Source organism: Ambystoma mexicanum, chromosome 5p (genome assembly GCF_040938575.1).
Source record: "Ambystoma mexicanum isolate Mex_15411 chromosome 5p, UKY_AmexF1_1, whole genome shotgun sequence".
In the NCBI taxonomy this organism is placed as follows: domain Eukaryota; kingdom Metazoa; phylum Chordata; class Amphibia; order Caudata; family Ambystomatidae; genus Ambystoma; species Ambystoma mexicanum.
In genome coordinates, this window is record NC_090930.1 from 716,059,368 (window position 1) to 716,075,665 (window position 16,298).

The window sequence follows — 16,298 nt, forward strand, 5'->3', positions numbered from 1 at the left end:
TCCTTGTTGCTCTTTTCAGGTGAACTCAAGCCTCAGGGCTTTGAGGTAGGGGCACTGCCTACAGACAGCAGGAAAGGGCTTGTGCGAAGCTGCTGCCGCATTTAGGTAAGAAGAGTAAAAACCTGTACCAGGAGTGGGGCTCGAACCCACGCGGACACTTGTCCATTGGATCTTAAGTCCAACGCCTTAACCACTCGGCCATCCTGGTGAGCTGCTGCAAAGGGCTTCGAATTGAATCTTTGCTGTTTCAGCAGCAGGCGAACAAGTGGAAAACCAGCCCAGAGTGCCCCCTGCAGGAGGTTGGATGGAATTGGCTTGCGAGCGGCAAACGTCTCTCACTTAACAGCATTACAATAGCCTCCAGCTGACTGCAAGTACGGTTGCGGAAACCTCCCGGGTGCTGCAGTCGTTTCCCCGGTGGCCTAGTGGTGAGGATTTGGTGCTTTCACTGCCACGGGCCTGGCTTCGAGTCCCCGACCAGGGTGTGTGCTTTGAGTAAAGGTGGTCTAGGGCAGTCCAGAGGCAGGCTGAGCCTCGAAGGCTGGTGCAGGCCTTGGTGTGCGAGCCCGAAAAAAGGGCAGCTCCTATGTCATCCCTTCTTGCCCTCCGGCACTTGCTGTACAAGCAAAGCCCCCTTTGAACTCTGCATGGTAACCCTGCTGTGTCTCGCAGGCAATCATGGCCTGCCGCCTTTTAATAAACGTGCTCTCCCACGAAGCAGTTCTCCTAAGGAGGGTTAGTTGTGAGTGTGCATCTTCAGCGGCAGCCTCTAGGGGGAGCTTCAGCACTGACCCACAAAAGCTCATAGCGAGGAAGGCTGTCCTTTCAGGAGAGCAAGACAGGAATATCAGCGCTTGGAAGTGAAAGCGCAAACGTTCCCAAAGTGATGCTGTCTTCAATCTCTAAGCTCCCCTTTTCGCAGACCATCACAAGTGTTTTTGTTTTCTTTCTTTCTTTCTTTCTTTATTTCTTTATTTCTTTATTTATTAGCAGAAACGGCCCCCGAAGACCTGCAGGCACTGGTGCCCATTGTAGCAGAGGCCCTCAGCCTTTGGACTCGGACGCCACCATCTGAGCGACACGCAACGGGTTGCACCCACCGTCCCTGGTGGTCTAGTGGTTAGGATTCCGCTCTCACCGCCGCGGCCCGGGTTCGATTCCCGGTCAGGGAAGGAGCTCTTTTAACAACTGACATTTTTATTTACAGCAATGCAGTTAACTGGCGACCGGAAATCTTGCTCCCAGATGCAGATTTGCGTGCACAAAATGGAGGAAGTGCCCTCAGCGCGACGCAAAACGTGTTTATGGCAGAGTCCCATTCATTCTCCTGTCGCTGCGGAAAGACTGCCCTTGACGCAAAAAAGGCAGCTTCCTTTTTCACCGCTGGAGAGAACCTATCTGCTCGGCCCTCCCCCTCTCTTCCCAGTCCCCCAATGGACTGGCCTTTGAGGCACCTGCAGGCATTGTGCACTCGGACACCACTGCCCGGCCTTCCCGAGCTGTCCAGCGGTCTCCCTGGTGGTCTAGTGGTTAGGATTCGGCGCTCTCACCGCCGCGGCCCGGGTTCGATTCCCGGTCAGGGAAGAGAGGCTTTTACTGAATGACATTTTTACAGAAATTCAAACAACTGCGTCTCAAAAAATATTTCTTTCAAATGTAGCTTCACTCACAGGCAATAGCGGCGTGGCTCCCCTGGCGGTAACTCCAAGCATCTTTTCAGCATGGTCCCTTACCGGAAGCTGTCGCCGCTAGAAGTGGGCCTGTGCCCCAAAAAGGAAGCTTTCTTTCTTCCAAAGCTGTAGAGAAAATATTAGTCCTGTCGCCCTGCCAAAGCCGAGCTCGCCCACCATCCCTAGCCTCATCAGACCAAGACCTTGCCCGGGACCCTGGGGCAGAGGGCTGCAGAAATGGTTGCGTACCGGTTTGGAGGAGAAAAGCAGGGGAGGGAGGGGTCGTAGCTGCTTGATTTGCATACAGAGCTGTGGTCTGCTGGGAAAGTGCAGCCTTTGGAGCTTGGCAAAGGCTTCGCAAGGGGCCCGAGCATTGCCCTCGCCCCGTTTGTTGACAGGTTCTCCTTCTATGGGCTGAAGGGCCCTGTAGCCTGATTTGAGGTTGGACGCTCTATTATTCACAGGGGTGTACCGGGCCTAGACGGTGACTGGCTGACCCGTCAGGGCATCGCCCGTTTGGAAGCCCGTTTCGGAAGCCGTGAGGAAGCGGAGGCGGGAATCCCTGCCCAATTTTCTTTTGGGGTGGTAGGGCTGTTGGCGGGGTTGCACAAGCTCTGCCAACTTTGGCGGCTTAAGCTTGGGATGCGAGGGACATGGTACAAAAATGCAAAGGTTTTCCAGGAAAAGAGTCTACGGGCAACGATTCCTTGTTGCTCTTTTCAGGTGAACTCAAGCCTCAGGGCTTTGAGGTAGGGGCACTGCCTACAGACAGCAGGAAAGGGCTTGTGCGAAGCTGCTGCCGCATTTAGGTAAGAAGAGTAAAAACCTGTACCAGGAGTGGGGCTCGAACCCACGCGGACACTTGTCCATTGGATCTTAAGTCCAACGCCTTAACCACTCGGCCATCCTGGTGAGCTGCTGCAAAGGGCTTCGAATTGAATCTTTGCTGTTTCAGCAGCAGGCGAACAAGTGGAAAACCAGCCCAGAGTGCCCCCTGCAGGAGGTTGGATGGAATTGGCTTGCGAGCGGCAAACGTCTCTCACTTAACAGCATTACAATAGCCTCCAGCTGACTGCAAGTACGGTTGCGGAAACCTCCCGGGTGCTGCAGTCGTTTCCCCGGTGGCCTAGTGGTGAGGATTTGGTGCTTTCACTGCCACGGGCCTGGCTTCGAGTCCCCGACCAGGGTGTGTGCTTTGAGTAAAGGTGGTCTAGGGCAGTCCAGAGGCAGGCTGAGCCTCGAAGGCTGGTGCAGGCCTTGGTGTGCGAGCCCGAAAAAAGGGCAGCTCCTATGTCATCCCTTCTTGCCCTCCGGCACTTGCTGTACAAGCAAAGCCCCCTTTGAACTCTGCATGGTAACCCTGCTGTGTCTCGCAGGCAATCATGGCCTGCCGCCTTTTAATAAACGTGCTCTCCCACGAAGCAGTTCTCCTAAGGAGGGTTAGTTGTGAGTGTGCATCTTCAGCGGCAGCCTCTAGGGGGAGCTTCAGCACTGACCCACAAAAGCTCATAGCGAGGAAGGCTGTCCTTTCAGGAGAGCAAGACAGGAATATCAGCGCTTGGAAGTGAAAGCGCAAACGTTCCCAAAGTGATGCTGTCTTCAATCTCTAAGCTCCCCTTTTCGCAGACCATCACAAGTGTTTTTGTTTTCTTTCTTTCTTTCTTTCTTTATTTCTTTATTTCTTTATTTATTAGCAGAAACGGCCCCCGAAGACCTGCAGGCACTGGTGCCCATTGTAGCAGAGGCCCTCAGCCTTTGGACTCGGACGCCACCATCTGAGCGACACGCAACGGGGTGCACCCACCGTCCGTGGTGGTCTAGTGGTTAGGATTCGGCGCTCTCACCGCCGCGGCCCGGGTTCGATTCCCGGTCAGGGAAGGAGCTCTTTTAACAACTGACATTTTTATTTACAGCAATGCAGTTAACTGGCGACCGGAAATCTTGCTCCCAGATGCAGATTTGCGTGCACAAAATGGAGGAAGTGCCCTCAGCGCGACGCAAAACGTGTTTATGGCAGAGTCCCATTCATTCTCCTGTCGCTGCGGAAAGACTGCCCTTGACGCAAAAAAGGCAGCTTCCTTTTTCACCGCTGGAGAGAACCTATCTGCTCGGCCCTCCCCCTCTCTTCCCAGTCCCCCAATGGACTGGCCTTTGAGGCACCTGCAGGCATTGTGCACTCGGACACCACTGCCCGGCCTTCCCGAGCTGTCCAGCGGTCTCCCTGGTGGTCTAGTGGTTAGGATTCGGCGCTCTCACCGCCGCGGCCCGGGTTCGATTCCCGGTCAGGGAAGAGAGGCTTTTACTGAATGACATTTTTACAGAAATTCAAACAACTGCGTCTCAAAAAATATTTCTTTCAAATGTAGCTTCACTCACAGGCAATAGCGGCGTGGCTCCCCTGGCGGTAACTCCAAGCATCTTTTCAGCATGGTCCCTTACCGGAAGCTGTCGCCGCTAGAAGTGGGCCTGTGCCCCAAAAAGGAAGCTTTCTTTCTTCCAAAGCTGTAGAGAAAATATTAGTCCTGTCGCCCTGCCAAAGCCGAGCTCGCCCACCATCCCTAGCCTCATCAGACCAAGACCTTGCCCGGGACCCTGGGGCAGAGGGCTGCAGAAATGGTTGCGTACCGGTTTGGAGGAGAAAAGCAGGGGAGGGAGGGGTCGTAGCTGCTTGATTTGCATACAGAGCTGTGGTCTGCTGGGAAAGTGCAGCCTTTGGAGCTTGGCAAAGGCTTCGCAAGGGGCCCGAGCATTGCCCTCGCCCCGTTTGTTGACAGGTTCTCCTTCTATGGGCTGAAGGGCCCTGTAGCCTGATTTGAGGTTGGACGCTCTATTATTCACAGGGGTGTACCGGGCCTAGACGGTGACTGGCTGACCCGTCAGGGCATCGCCCGTTTGGAAGCCCGTTTCGGAAGCGGAGGCGGGAATCCCTGCCCAATTTTCTTTTGGGGTGGTAGGGCTGTTGGCGGGGTTGCACAAGCTCTGCCAACTTTGGCGGCTTAAGCTTGGGATGCGAGGGACATGGTACAAAAATGCAAAGGTTTTCCAGGAAAAGAGTCTACGGGCAACGATTCCTTGTTGCTCTTTTCAGGTGAACTCAAGCCTCAGGGCTTTGAGGTAGGGGCACTGCCTACAGACAGCAGGAAAGGGCTTGTGCGAAGCTGCTGCCGCATTTAGGTAAGAAGAGTAAAAACCTGTACCAGGAGTGGGGCTCGAACCCACGCGGACACTTGTCCATTGGATCTTAAGTCCAACGCCTTAACCACTCGGCCATCCTGGTGAGCTGCTGCAAAGGGCTTCGAATTGAATCTTTGCTGTTTCAGCAGCAGGCGAACAAGTGGAAAACCAGCCCAGAGTGCCCCCTGCAGGAGGTTGGATGGAATTGGCTTGCGAGCGGCAAACGTCTCTCACTTAACAGCATTACAATAGCCTCCAGCTGACTGCAAGTACGGTTGCGGAAACCTCCCGGGTGCTGCAGTCGTTTCCCCGGTGGCCTAGTGGTGAGGATTTGGTGCTTTCACTGCCACGGGCCTGGCTTCGAGTCCCCGACCAGGGTGTGTGCTTTGAGTAAAGGTGGTCTAGGGCAGTCCAGAGGCAGGCTGAGCCTCGAAGGCTGGTGCAGGCCTTGGTGTGCGAGCCCGAAAAAAGGGCAGCTCCTATGTCATCCCTTCTTGCCCTCCGGCACTTGCTGTACAAGCAAAGCCCCCTTTGAACTCTGCATGGTAACCCTGCTGTGTCTCGCAGGCAATCATGGCCTGCCGCCTTTTAATAAACGTGCTCTCCCACGAAGCAGTTCTCCTAAGGAGGGTTAGTTGTGAGTGTGCATCTTCAGCGGCAGCCTCTAGGGGGAGCTTCAGCACTGACCCACAAAAGCTCATAGCGAGGAAGGCTGTCCTTTCAGGAGAGCAAGACAGGAATATCAGCGCTTGGAAGTGAAAGCGCAAACGTTCCCAAAGTGATGCTGTCTTCAATCTCTAAGCTCCCCTTTTCGCAGACCATCACAAGTGTTTTTGTTTTCTTTCTTTCTTTCTTTCTTTATTTCTTTATTTCTTTATTTATTAGCAGAAACGGCCCCCGAAGACCTGCAGGCACTGGTGCCCATTGTAGCAGAGGCCCTCAGCCTTTGGACTCGGACGCCACCATCTGAGCGACACGCAACGGGGTGCACCCACCGTCCGTGGTGGTCTAGTGGTTAGGATTCGGCGCTCTCACCGCCGCGGCCCGGGTTCGATTCCCGGTCAGGGAAGGAGCTCTTTTAACAACTGACATTTTTATTTACAGCAATGCAGTTAACTGGCGACCGGAAATCTTGCTCCCAGATGCAGATTTGCGTGCACAAAATGGAGGAAGTGCCCTCAGCGCGACGCAAAACGTGTTTATGGCAGAGTCCCATTCATTCTCCTGTCGCTGCGGAAAGACTGCCCTTGACGCAAAAAAGGCAGCTTCCTTTTTCACCGCTGGAGAGAACCTATCTGCTCGGCCCTCCCCCTCTCTTCCCAGTCCCCCAATGGACTGGCCTTTGAGGCACCTGCAGGCATTGTGCACTCGGACACCACTGCCCGGCCTTCCCGAGCTGTCCAGCGGTCTCCCTGGTGGTCTAGTGGTTAGGATTCGGCGCTCTCACCGCCGCGGCCCGGGTTCGATTCCCGGTCAGGGAAGAGAGGCTTTTACTGAATGACATTTTTACAGAAATTCAAACAACTGCGTCTCAAAAAATATTTCTTTCAAATGTAGCTTCACTCACAGGCAATAGCGGCGTGGCTCCCCTGGCGGTAACTCCAAGCATCTTTTCAGCATGGTCCCTTACCGGAAGCTGTCGCCGCTAGAAGTGGGCCTGTGCCCCAAAAAGGAAGCTTTCTTTCTTCCAAAGCTGTAGAGAAAATATTAGTCCTGTCGCCCTGCCAAAGCCGAGCTCGCCCACCATCCCTAGCCTCATCAGACCAAGACCTTGCCCGGGACCCTGGGGCAGAGGGCTGCAGAAATGGTTGCGTACCGGTTTGGAGGAGAAAAGCAGGGGAGGGAGGGGTCGTAGCTGCTTGATTTGCATACAGAGCTGTGGTCTGCTGGGAAAGTGCAGCCTTTGGAGCTTGGCAAAGGCTTCGCAAGGGGCCCGAGCATTGCCCTCGCCCCGTTTGTTGACAGGTTCTCCTTCTATGGGCTGAAGGGCCCTGTAGCCTGATTTGAGGTTGGACGCTCTATTATTCACAGGGGTGTACCGGGCCTAGACGGTGACTGGCTGACCCGTCAGGGCATCGCCCGTTTGGAAGCCCGTTTCGGAAGCGGAGGCGGGAATCCCTGCCCAATTTTCTTTTGGGGTGGTAGGGCTGTTGGCGGGGTTGCACAAGCTCTGCCAACTTTGGCGGCTTAAGCTTGGGATGCGAGGGACATGGTACAAAAATGCAAAGGTTTTCCAGGAAAAGAGTCTACGGGCAACGATTCCTTGTTGCTCTTTTCAGGTGAACTCAAGCCTCAGGGCTTTGAGGTAGGGGCACTGCCTACAGACAGCAGGAAAGGGCTTGTGCGAAGCTGCTGCCGCATTTAGGTAAGAAGAGTAAAAACCTGTACCAGGAGTGGGGCTCGAACCCACGCGGACACTTGTCCATTGGATCTTAAGTCCAACGCCTTAACCACTCGGCCATCCTGGTGAGCTGCTGCAAAGGGCTTCGAATTGAATCTTTGCTGTTTCAGCAGCAGGCGAACAAGTGGAAAACCAGCCCAGAGTGCCCCCTGCAGGAGGTTGGATGGAATTGGCTTGCGAGCGGCAAACGTCTCTCACTTAACAGCATTACAATAGCCTCCAGCTGACTGCAAGTACGGTTGCGGAAACCTCCCGGGTGCTGCAGTCGTTTCCCCGGTGGCCTAGTGGTGAGGATTTGGTGCTTTCACTGCCACGGGCCTGGCTTCGAGTCCCCGACCAGAGTGTGTGCTTTGAGTAAAGGTGGTCTAGGGCAGTCCAGAGGCAGGCTGAGCCTCGAAGGCTGGTGCAGGCCTTGGTGTGCGAGCCCGAAAAAAGGGCAGCTCCTATGTCATCCCTTCTTGCCCTCCGGCACTTGCTGTACAAGCAAAGCCCCCTTTGAACTCTGCATGGTAACCCTGCTGTGTCTCGCAGGCAATCATGGCCTGCCGCCTTTTAATAAACGTGCTCTCCCACGAAGCAGTTCTCCTAAGGAGGGTTAGTTGTGAGTGTGCATCTTCAGCGGCAGCCTCTAGGGGGAGCTTCAGCACTGACCCACAAAAGCTCATAGCGAGGAAGGCTGTCCTTTCAGGAGAGCAAGACAGGAATATCAGCGCTTGGAAGTGAAAGCGCAAACGTTCCCAAAGTGATGCTGTCTTCAATCTCTAAGCTCCCCTTTTCGCAGACCATCACAAGTGTTTTTGTTTTCTTTCTTTCTTTCTTTCTTTCTTTCTTTCTTTCTTTCTTTATTTCTTTATTTATTTATTTATTAGCAGAAACGGCCCCCGAAGACCTGCAGGCACTGGTGCCCATTGTAGCAGAGGCCCTCAGCCTTTGGACTCGGACGCCACCATCTGAGCGACACGCAACGGGGTGCACCCACCGTCCCTGGTGGTCTAGCCACGGCCCGGGTTCGATTCCCGGTCAGGGAAGGAGCTCTTTTAACAACTGACATTTTTATTTACAGCAATGCAGTTAACTGGCGACCGGAAATCTTGCTCCCAGATGCAGATTTGCGTGCACAAAATGGAGGAAGTGCCCTCAGCGCGACGCAAAACGTGTTTATGGCAGAGTCCCATTCATTCTCCTGTCGCTGCGGAAAGACTGCCCTTGACGCAAAAAAGGCAGCTTCCTTTTTCACCGCTGGAGAGAACCTATCTGCTCGGCCCTCCCCCTCTCTTCCCAGTCCCCCAATGGACTGGCCTTTGAGGCACCTGCAGGCATTGTGCACTCGGACACCACTGCCCGGCCTTCCCGAGCTGTCCAGCGGTCTCCCTGGTGGTCTAGTGGTTAGGATTCGGCGCTCTCACCGCCGCGGCCCGGGTTCGATTCCCGGTCAGGGAAGAGAGGCTTTTACTGAATGACATTTTTACAGAAATTCAAACAACTGCGTCTCAAAAAATATTTCTTTCAAATGTAGCTTCACTCACAGGCAATAGCGGCGTGGCTCCCCTGGCGGTAACTCCAAGCATCTTTTCAGCATGGTCCCTTACCGGAAGCTGTCGCCGCTAGAAGTGGGCCTGTGCCCCAAAAAGGAAGCTTTCTTTCTTCCAAAGCTGTAGAGAAAATATTAGTCCTGTCGCCCTGCCAAAGCCGAGCTCGCCCACCATCCCTAGCCTCATCAGACCAAGACCTTGCCCGGGACCCTGGGGCAGAGGGCTGCAGAAATGGTTGCGTACCGGTTTGGAGGAGAAAAGCAGGGGAGGGAGGGGTCGTAGCTGCTTGATTTGCATACAGAGCTGTGGTCTGCTGGGAAAGTGCAGCCTTTGGAGCTTGGCAAAGGCTTCGCAAGGGGCCCGAGCATTGCCCTCGCCCCGTTTGTTGACAGGTTCTCCTTCTATGGGCTGAAGGGCCCTGTAGCCTGATTTGAGGTTGGACGCTCTATTATTCACAGGGGTGTACCGGGCCTAGACGGTGACTGGCTGACCCGTCAGGGCATCGCCCGTTTGGAAGCCCGTTTCGGAAGCGGAGGCGGGAATCCCTGCCCAATTTTCTTTTGGGGTGGTAGGGCTGTTGGCGGGGTTGCACAAGCTCTGCCAACTTTGGCGGCTTAAGCTTGGGATGCGAGGGACATGGTACAAAAATGCAAAGGTTTTCCAGGAAAAGAGTCTACGGGCAACGATTCCTTGTTGCTCTTTTCAGGTGAACTCAAGCCTCAGGGCTTTGAGGTAGGGGCACTGCCTACAGACAGCAGGAAAGGGCTTGTGCGAAGCTGCTGCCGCATTTAGGTAAGAAGAGTAAAAACCTGTACCAGGAGTGGGGCTCGAACCCACGCGGACACTTGTCCATTGGATCTTAAGTCCAACGCCTTAACCACTCGGCCATCCTGGTGAGCTGCTGCAAAGGGCTTCGAATTGAATCTTTGCTGTTTCAGCAGCAGGCGAACAAGTGGAAAACCAGCCCAGAGTGCCCCCTGCAGGAGGTTGGATGGAATTGGCTTGCGAGCGGCAAACGTCTCTCACTTAACAGCATTACAATAGCCTCCAGCTGACTGCAAGTACGGTTGCGGAAACCTCCCGGGTGCTGCAGTCGTTTCCCCGGTGGCCTAGTGGTGAGGATTTGGTGCTTTCACTGCCACGGGCCTGGCTTCGAGTCCCCGACCAGGGTGTGTGCTTTGAGTAAAGGTGGTCTAGGGCAGTCCAGAGGCAGGCTGAGCCTCGAAGGCTGGTGCAGGCCTTGGTGTGCGAGCCCGAAAAAAGGGCAGCTCCTATGTCATCCCTTCTTGCCCTCCGGCACTTGCTGTACAAGCAAAGCCCCCTTTGAACTCTGCATGGTAACCCTGCTGTGTCTCGCAGGCAATCATGGCCTGCCGCCTTTTAATAAACGTGCTCTCCCACGAAGCAGTTCTCCTAAGGAGGGTTAGTTGTGAGTGTGCATCTTCAGCGGCAGCCTCTAGGGGGAGCTTCAGCACTGACCCACAAAAGCTCATAGCGAGGAAGGCTGTCCTTTCAGGAGAGCAAGACAGGAATATCAGCGCTTGGAAGTGAAAGCGCAAACGTTCCCAAAGTGATGCTGTCTTCAATCTCTAAGCTCCCCTTTTCGCAGACCATCACAAGTGTTTTTGTTTTCTTTCTTTCTTTCTTTCTTTATTTCTTTATTTCTTTATTTATTAGCAGAAACGGCCCCCGAAGACCTGCAGGCACTGGTGCCCATTGTAGCAGAGGCCCTCAGCCTTTGGACTCGGACGCCACCATCTGAGCGACACGCAACGGGGTGCACCCACCGTCCGTGGTGGTCTAGTGGTTAGGATTCGGCGCTCTCACCGCCGCGGCCCGGGTTCGATTCCCGGTCAGGGAAGGAGCTCTTTTAACAACTGACATTTTTATTTACAGCAATGCAGTTAACTGGCGACCGGAAATCTTGCTCCCAGATGCAGATTTGCGTGCACAAAATGGAGGAAGTGCCCTCAGCGCGACGCAAAACGTGTTTATGGCAGAGTCCCATTCATTCTCCTGTCGCTGCGGAAAGACTGCCCTTGACGCAAAAAAGGCAGCTTCCTTTTTCACCGCTGGAGAGAACCTATCTGCTCGGCCCTCCCCCTCTCTTCCCAGTCCCCCAATGGACTGGCCTTTGAGGCACCTGCAGGCATTGTGCACTCGGACACCACTGCCCGGCCTTCCCGAGCTGTCCAGCGGTCTCCCTGGTGGTCTAGTGGTTAGGATTCGGCGCTCTCACCGCCGCGGCCCGGGTTCGATTCCCGGTCAGGGAAGAGAGGCTTTTACTGAATGACATTTTTACAGAAATTCAAACAACTGCGTCTCAAAAAATATTTCTTTCAAATGTAGCTTCACTCACAGGCAATAGCGGCGTGGCTCCCCTGGCGGTAACTCCAAGCATCTTTTCAGCATGGTCCCTTACCGGAAGCTGTCGCCGCTAGAAGTGGGCCTGTGCCCCAAAAAGGAAGCTTTCTTTCTTCCAAAGCTGTAGAGAAAATATTAGTCCTGTCGCCCTGCCAAAGCCGAGCTCGCCCACCATCCCTAGCCTCATCAGACCAAGACCTTGCCCGGGACCCTGGGGCAGAGGGCTGCAGAAATGGTTGCGTACCGGTTTGGAGGAGAAAAGCAGGGGAGGGAGGGGTCGTAGCTGCTTGATTTGCATACAGAGCTGTGGTCTGCTGGGAAAGTGCAGCCTTTGGAGCTTGGCAAAGGCTTCGCAAGGGGCCCGAGCATTGCCCTCGCCCCGTTTGTTGACAGGTTCTCCTTCTATGGGCTGAAGGGCCCTGTAGCCTGATTTGAGGTTGGACGCTCTATTATTCACAGGGGTGTACCGGGCCTAGACGGTGACTGGCTGACCCGTCAGGGCATCGCCCGTTTGGAAGCCCGTTTCGGAAGCGGAGGCGGGAATCCCTGCCCAATTTTCTTTTGGGGTGGTAGGGCTGTTGGCGGGGTTGCACAAGCTCTGCCAACTTTGGCGGCTTAAGCTTGGGATGCGAGGGACATGGTACAAAAATGCAAAGGTTTTCCAGGAAAAGAGTCTACGGGCAACGATTCCTTGTTGCTCTTTTCAGGTGAACTCAAGCCTCAGGGCTTTGAGGTAGGGGCACTGCCTACAGACAGCAGGAAAGGGCTTGTGCGAAGCTGCTGCCGCATTTAGGTAAGAAGAGTAAAAACCTGTACCAGGAGTGGGGCTCGAACCCACGCGGACACTTGTCCATTGGATCTTAAGTCCAACGCCTTAACCACTCGGCCATCCTGGTGAGCTGCTGCAAAGGGCTTCGAATTGAATCTTTGCTGTTTCAGCAGCAGGCGAACAAGTGGAAAACCAGCCCAGAGTGCCCCCTGCAGGAGGTTGGATGGAATTGGCTTGCGAGCGGCAAACGTCTCTCACTTAACAGCATTACAATAGCCTCCAGCTGACTGCAAGTACGGTTGCGGAAACCTCCCGGGTGCTGCAGTCGTTTCCCCGGTGGCCTAGTGGTGAGGATTTGGTGCTTTCACTGCCACGGGCCTGGCTTCGAGTCCCCGACCAGAGTGTGTGCTTTGAGTAAAGGTGGTCTAGGGCAGTCCAGAGGCAGGCTGAGCCTCGAAGGCTGGTGCAGGCCTTGGTGTGCGAGCCCGAAAAAAGGGCAGCTCCTATGTCATCCCTTCTTGCCCTCCGGCACTTGCTGTACAAGCAAAGCCCCCTTTGAACTCTGCATGGTAACCCTGCTGTGTCTCGCAGGCAATCATGGCCTGCCGCCTTTTAATAAACGTGCTCTCCCACGAAGCAGTTCTCCTAAGGAGGGTTAGTTGTGAGTGTGCATCTTCAGCGGCAGCCTCTAGGGGGAGCTTCAGCACTGACCCACAAAAGCTCATAGCGAGGAAGGCTGTCCTTTCAGGAGAGCAAGACAGGAATATCAGCGCTTGGAAGTGAAAGCGCAAACGTTCCCAAAGTGATGCTGTCTTCAATCTCTAAGCTCCCCTTTTCGCAGACCATCACAAGTGTTTTTGTTTTCTTTCTTTCTTTCTTTCTTTCTTTCTTTCTTTCTTTCTTTATTTCTTTATTTATTTATTTATTAGCAGAAACGGCCCCCGAAGACCTGCAGGCACTGGTGCCCATTGTAGCAGAGGCCCTCAGCCTTTGGACTCGGACGCCACCATCTGAGCGACACGCAACGGGGTGCACCCACCGTCCCTGGTGGTCTAGCCACGGCCCGGGTTCGATTCCCGGTCAGGGAAGGAGCTCTTTTAACAACTGACATTTTTATTTACAGCAATGCAGTTAACTGGCGACCGGAAATCTTGCTCCCAGATGCAGATTTGCGTGCACAAAATGGAGGAAGTGCCCTCAGCGCGACGCAAAACGTGTTTATGGCAGAGTCCCATTCATTCTCCTGTCGCTGCGGAAAGACTGCCCTTGACGCAAAAAAGGCAGCTTCCTTTTTCACCGCTGGAGAGAACCTATCTGCTCGGCCCTCCCCCTCTCTTCCCAGTCCCCCAATGGACTGGCCTTTGAGGCACCTGCAGGCATTGTGCACTCGGACACCACTGCCCGGCCTTCCCGAGCTGTCCAGCGGTCTCCCTGGTGGTCTAGTGGTTAGGATTCGGCGCTCTCACCGCCGCGGCCCGGGTTCGATTCCCGGTCAGGGAAGAGAGGCTTTTACTGAATGACATTTTTACAGAAATTCAAACAACTGCGTCTCAAAAAATATTTCTTTAAAATGTAGCTTCACTCACAGGCAATAGCGGCGTGGCTCCCCTGGCGGTAACTCCAAGCATCTTTTCAGCATGGTCCCTTACCGGAAGCTGTCGCCGCTAGAAGTGGGCCTGTGCCCCAAAAAGGAAGCTTTCTTTCTTCCAAAGCTGTAGAGAAAATATTAGTCCTGTCGCCCTGCCAAAGCCGAGCTCGCCCACCATCCCTAGCCTCATCAGACCAAGACCTTGCCCGGGACCCTGGGGCAGAGGGCTGCAGAAATGGTTGCGTACCGGTTTGGAGGAGAAAAGCAGGGGAGGGAGGGGTCGTAGCTGCTTGATTTGCATACAGAGCTGTGGTCTGCTGGGAAAGTGCAGCCTTTGGAGCTTGGCAAAGGCTTCGCAAGGGGCCCGAGCATTGCCCTCGCCCCGTTTGTTGACAGGTTCTCCTTCTATGGGCTGAAGGGCCCTGTAGCCTGATTTGAGGTTGGACGCTCTATTATTCACAGGGGTGTACCGGGCCTAGACGGTGACTGGCTGACCCGTCAGGGCATCGCCCGTTTGGAAGCCCGTTTCGGAAGCGGAGGCGGGAATCCCTGCCCAATTTTCTTTTGGGGTGGTAGGGCTGTTGGCGGGGTTGCACAAGCTCTGCCAACTTTGGCGGCTTAAGCTTGGGATGCGAGGGACATGGTACAAAAATGCAAAGGTTTTCCAGGAAAAGAGTCTACGGGCAACGATTCCTTGTTGCTCTTTTCAGGTGAACTCAAGCCTCAGGGCTTTGAGGTAGGGGCACTGCCTACAGACAGCAGGAAAGGGCTTGTGCGAAGCTGCTGCCGCATTTAGGTAAGAAGAGTAAAAACCTGTACCAGGAGTGGGGCTCGAACCCACGCGGACACTTGTCCATTGGATCTTAAGTCCAACGCCTTAACCACTCGGCCATCCTGGTGAGCTGCTGCAAAGGGCTTCGAATTGAATCTTTGCTGTTTCAGCAGCAGGCGAACAAGTGGAAAACCAGCCCAGAGTGCCCCCTGCAGGAGGTTGGATGGAATTGGCTTGCGAGCGGCAAACGTCTCTCACTTAACAGCATTACAATAGCCTCCAGCTGACTGCAAGTACGGTTGCGGAAACCTCCCGGGTGCTGCAGTCGTTTCCCCGGTGGCCTAGTGGTGAGGATTTGGTGCTTTCACTGCCACGGGCCTGGCTTCGAGTCCCCGACCAGGGTGTGTGCTTTGAGTAAAGGTGGTCTAGGGCAGTCCAGAGGCAGGCTGAGCCTCGAAGGCTGGTGCAGGCCTTGGTGTGCGAGCCCGAAAAAAGGGCAGCTCCTATGTCATCCCTTCTTGCCCTCCGGCACTTGCTGTACAAGCAAAGCCCCCTTTGAACTCTGCATGGTAACCCTGCTGTGTCTCGCAGGCAATCATGGCCTGCCGCCTTTTAATAAACGTGCTCTCCCACGAAGCAGTTCTCCTAAGGAGGGTTAGTTGTGAGTGTGCATCTTCAGCGGCAGCCTCTAGGGGGAGCTTCAGCACTGACCCACAAAAGCTCATAGCGAGGAAGGCTGTCCTTTCAGGAGAGCAAGACAGGAATATCAGCGCTTGGAAGTGAAAGCGCAAACGTTCCCAAAGTGATGCTGTCTTCAATCTCTAAGCTCCCCTTTTCGCAGACCATCACAAGTGTTTTTGTTTTCTTTCTTTCTTTCTTTCTTTATTTCTTTATTTCTTTATTTATTAGCAGAAACGGCCCCCGAAGACCTGCAGGCACTGGTGCCCATTGTAGCAGAGGCCCTCAGCCTTTGGACTCGGACGCCACCATCTGAGCGACACGCAACGGGGTGCACCCACCGTCCGTGGTGGTCTAGTGGTTAGGATTCGGCGCTCTCACCGCCGCGGCCCGGGTTCGATTCCCGGTCAGGGAAGGAGCTCTTTTAACAACTGACATTTTTATTTACAGCAATGCAGTTAACTGGCGACCGGAAATCTTGCTCCCAGATGCAGATTTGCGTGCACAAAATGGAGGAAGTGCCCTCAGCGCGACGCAAAACGTGTTTATGGCAGAGTCCCATTCATTCTCCTGTCGCTGCGGAAAGACTGCCCTTGACGCAAAAAAGGCAGCTTCCTTTTTCACCGCTGGAGAGAACCTATCTGCTCGGCCCTCCCCCTCTCTTCCCAGTCCCCCAATGGACTGGCCTTTGAGGCACCTGCAGGCATTGTGCACTCGGACACCACTGCCCGGCCTTCCCGAGCTGTCCAGCGGTCTCCCTGGTGGTCTAGTGGTTAGGATTCGGCGCTCTCACCGCCGCGGCCCGGGTTCGATTCCCGGTCAGGGAAGAGAGGCTTTTACTGAATGACATTTTTACAGAAATTCAAACAACTGCGTCTCAAAAAATATTTCTTTCAAATGTAGCTTCACTCACAGGCAATAGCGGCGTGGCTCCCCTGGCGGTAACTCCAAGCATCTTTTCAGCATGGTCCCTTACCGGAAGCTGTCGCCGCTAGAAGTGGGCCTGTGCCCCAAAAAGGAAGCTTTCTTTCTTCCAAAGCTGTAGAGAAAATATTAGTCCTGTCGCCCTGCCAAAGCCGAGCTCGCCCACCATCCCTAGCCTCATCAGACCAAGACCTTGCCCGGGACCCTGGGGCAGAGGGCTGCAGAAATGGTTGCGTACCGGTTTGGAGGAGAAAAGCAGGGGAGGGAGGGGTCGTAGCTGCTTGATTTGCATACAGAGCTGTGGTCTGCTGGGAAAGTGCAGCCTTTGGAGCTTGGCAAAGGCTTCGCAAGGGGCCCGAGCATTGCCCTCGCCCCGTTTGTTGACAGGTTCTCCTTCTATGGGCTGAAGGGCCCTGTAGCCTGATT

General features: G+C 54.5%; 18 non-coding genes across 18 annotated transcripts; 11 read left to right on the plus strand and 7 right to left on the minus strand.

Moving 5' to 3' along the window:
• Positions 1 to 125: 125 nt before the first annotated feature.
• On the minus strand, positions 126 to 208 carry TRNAL-UAA (transfer RNA leucine (anticodon UAA)). Its single transcript has one exon. It is a non-coding gene; the product is annotated as a tRNA-Leu (tRNA).
• Positions 209 to 1,512: 1,304 nt separating this feature from the next.
• TRNAE-CUC (transfer RNA glutamic acid (anticodon CUC)) lies at positions 1,513 to 1,584 on the plus strand. Its single transcript has one exon. It is a non-coding gene; the product is annotated as a tRNA-Glu (tRNA).
• A 915-nt stretch (positions 1,585 to 2,499) lies between these two features.
• On the minus strand, positions 2,500 to 2,582 carry TRNAL-UAA (transfer RNA leucine (anticodon UAA)). Its single transcript has one exon. It is a non-coding gene; the product is annotated as a tRNA-Leu (tRNA).
• Positions 2,583 to 3,476: 894 nt separating this feature from the next.
• On the plus strand, positions 3,477 to 3,548 carry TRNAE-CUC (transfer RNA glutamic acid (anticodon CUC)). Its single transcript has one exon. It is a non-coding gene; the product is annotated as a tRNA-Glu (tRNA).
• Positions 3,549 to 3,888: 340 nt separating this feature from the next.
• TRNAE-CUC (transfer RNA glutamic acid (anticodon CUC)) lies at positions 3,889 to 3,960 on the plus strand. Its single transcript has one exon. It is a non-coding gene; the product is annotated as a tRNA-Glu (tRNA).
• Positions 3,961 to 4,864: 904 nt separating this feature from the next.
• Positions 4,865 to 4,947, minus strand: TRNAL-UAA (transfer RNA leucine (anticodon UAA)). Its single transcript has one exon. It is a non-coding gene; the product is annotated as a tRNA-Leu (tRNA).
• An 894-nt stretch (positions 4,948 to 5,841) lies between these two features.
• On the plus strand, positions 5,842 to 5,913 carry TRNAE-CUC (transfer RNA glutamic acid (anticodon CUC)). The gene has a single exon. It is a non-coding gene; the product is annotated as a tRNA-Glu (tRNA).
• Positions 5,914 to 6,253: 340 nt separating this feature from the next.
• On the plus strand, positions 6,254 to 6,325 carry TRNAE-CUC (transfer RNA glutamic acid (anticodon CUC)). Its single transcript has one exon. It is a non-coding gene; the product is annotated as a tRNA-Glu (tRNA).
• A 904-nt stretch (positions 6,326 to 7,229) lies between these two features.
• Positions 7,230 to 7,312, minus strand: TRNAL-UAA (transfer RNA leucine (anticodon UAA)). The gene has a single exon. It is a non-coding gene; the product is annotated as a tRNA-Leu (tRNA).
• Positions 7,313 to 8,613: 1,301 nt separating this feature from the next.
• TRNAE-CUC (transfer RNA glutamic acid (anticodon CUC)) lies at positions 8,614 to 8,685 on the plus strand. Its single transcript has one exon. It is a non-coding gene; the product is annotated as a tRNA-Glu (tRNA).
• A 904-nt stretch (positions 8,686 to 9,589) lies between these two features.
• TRNAL-UAA (transfer RNA leucine (anticodon UAA)) lies at positions 9,590 to 9,672 on the minus strand. The gene has a single exon. It is a non-coding gene; the product is annotated as a tRNA-Leu (tRNA).
• An 894-nt stretch (positions 9,673 to 10,566) lies between these two features.
• On the plus strand, positions 10,567 to 10,638 carry TRNAE-CUC (transfer RNA glutamic acid (anticodon CUC)). Its single transcript has one exon. It is a non-coding gene; the product is annotated as a tRNA-Glu (tRNA).
• A 340-nt stretch (positions 10,639 to 10,978) lies between these two features.
• Positions 10,979 to 11,050, plus strand: TRNAE-CUC (transfer RNA glutamic acid (anticodon CUC)). The gene has a single exon. It is a non-coding gene; the product is annotated as a tRNA-Glu (tRNA).
• Positions 11,051 to 11,954: 904 nt separating this feature from the next.
• On the minus strand, positions 11,955 to 12,037 carry TRNAL-UAA (transfer RNA leucine (anticodon UAA)). Its single transcript has one exon. It is a non-coding gene; the product is annotated as a tRNA-Leu (tRNA).
• Positions 12,038 to 13,338: 1,301 nt separating this feature from the next.
• TRNAE-CUC (transfer RNA glutamic acid (anticodon CUC)) lies at positions 13,339 to 13,410 on the plus strand. Its single transcript has one exon. It is a non-coding gene; the product is annotated as a tRNA-Glu (tRNA).
• Positions 13,411 to 14,314: 904 nt separating this feature from the next.
• On the minus strand, positions 14,315 to 14,397 carry TRNAL-UAA (transfer RNA leucine (anticodon UAA)). The gene has a single exon. It is a non-coding gene; the product is annotated as a tRNA-Leu (tRNA).
• Positions 14,398 to 15,291: 894 nt separating this feature from the next.
• On the plus strand, positions 15,292 to 15,363 carry TRNAE-CUC (transfer RNA glutamic acid (anticodon CUC)). Its single transcript has one exon. It is a non-coding gene; the product is annotated as a tRNA-Glu (tRNA).
• A 340-nt stretch (positions 15,364 to 15,703) lies between these two features.
• On the plus strand, positions 15,704 to 15,775 carry TRNAE-CUC (transfer RNA glutamic acid (anticodon CUC)). Its single transcript has one exon. It is a non-coding gene; the product is annotated as a tRNA-Glu (tRNA).
• The last annotated feature ends 523 nt before the right edge of the window (positions 15,776 to 16,298 follow it).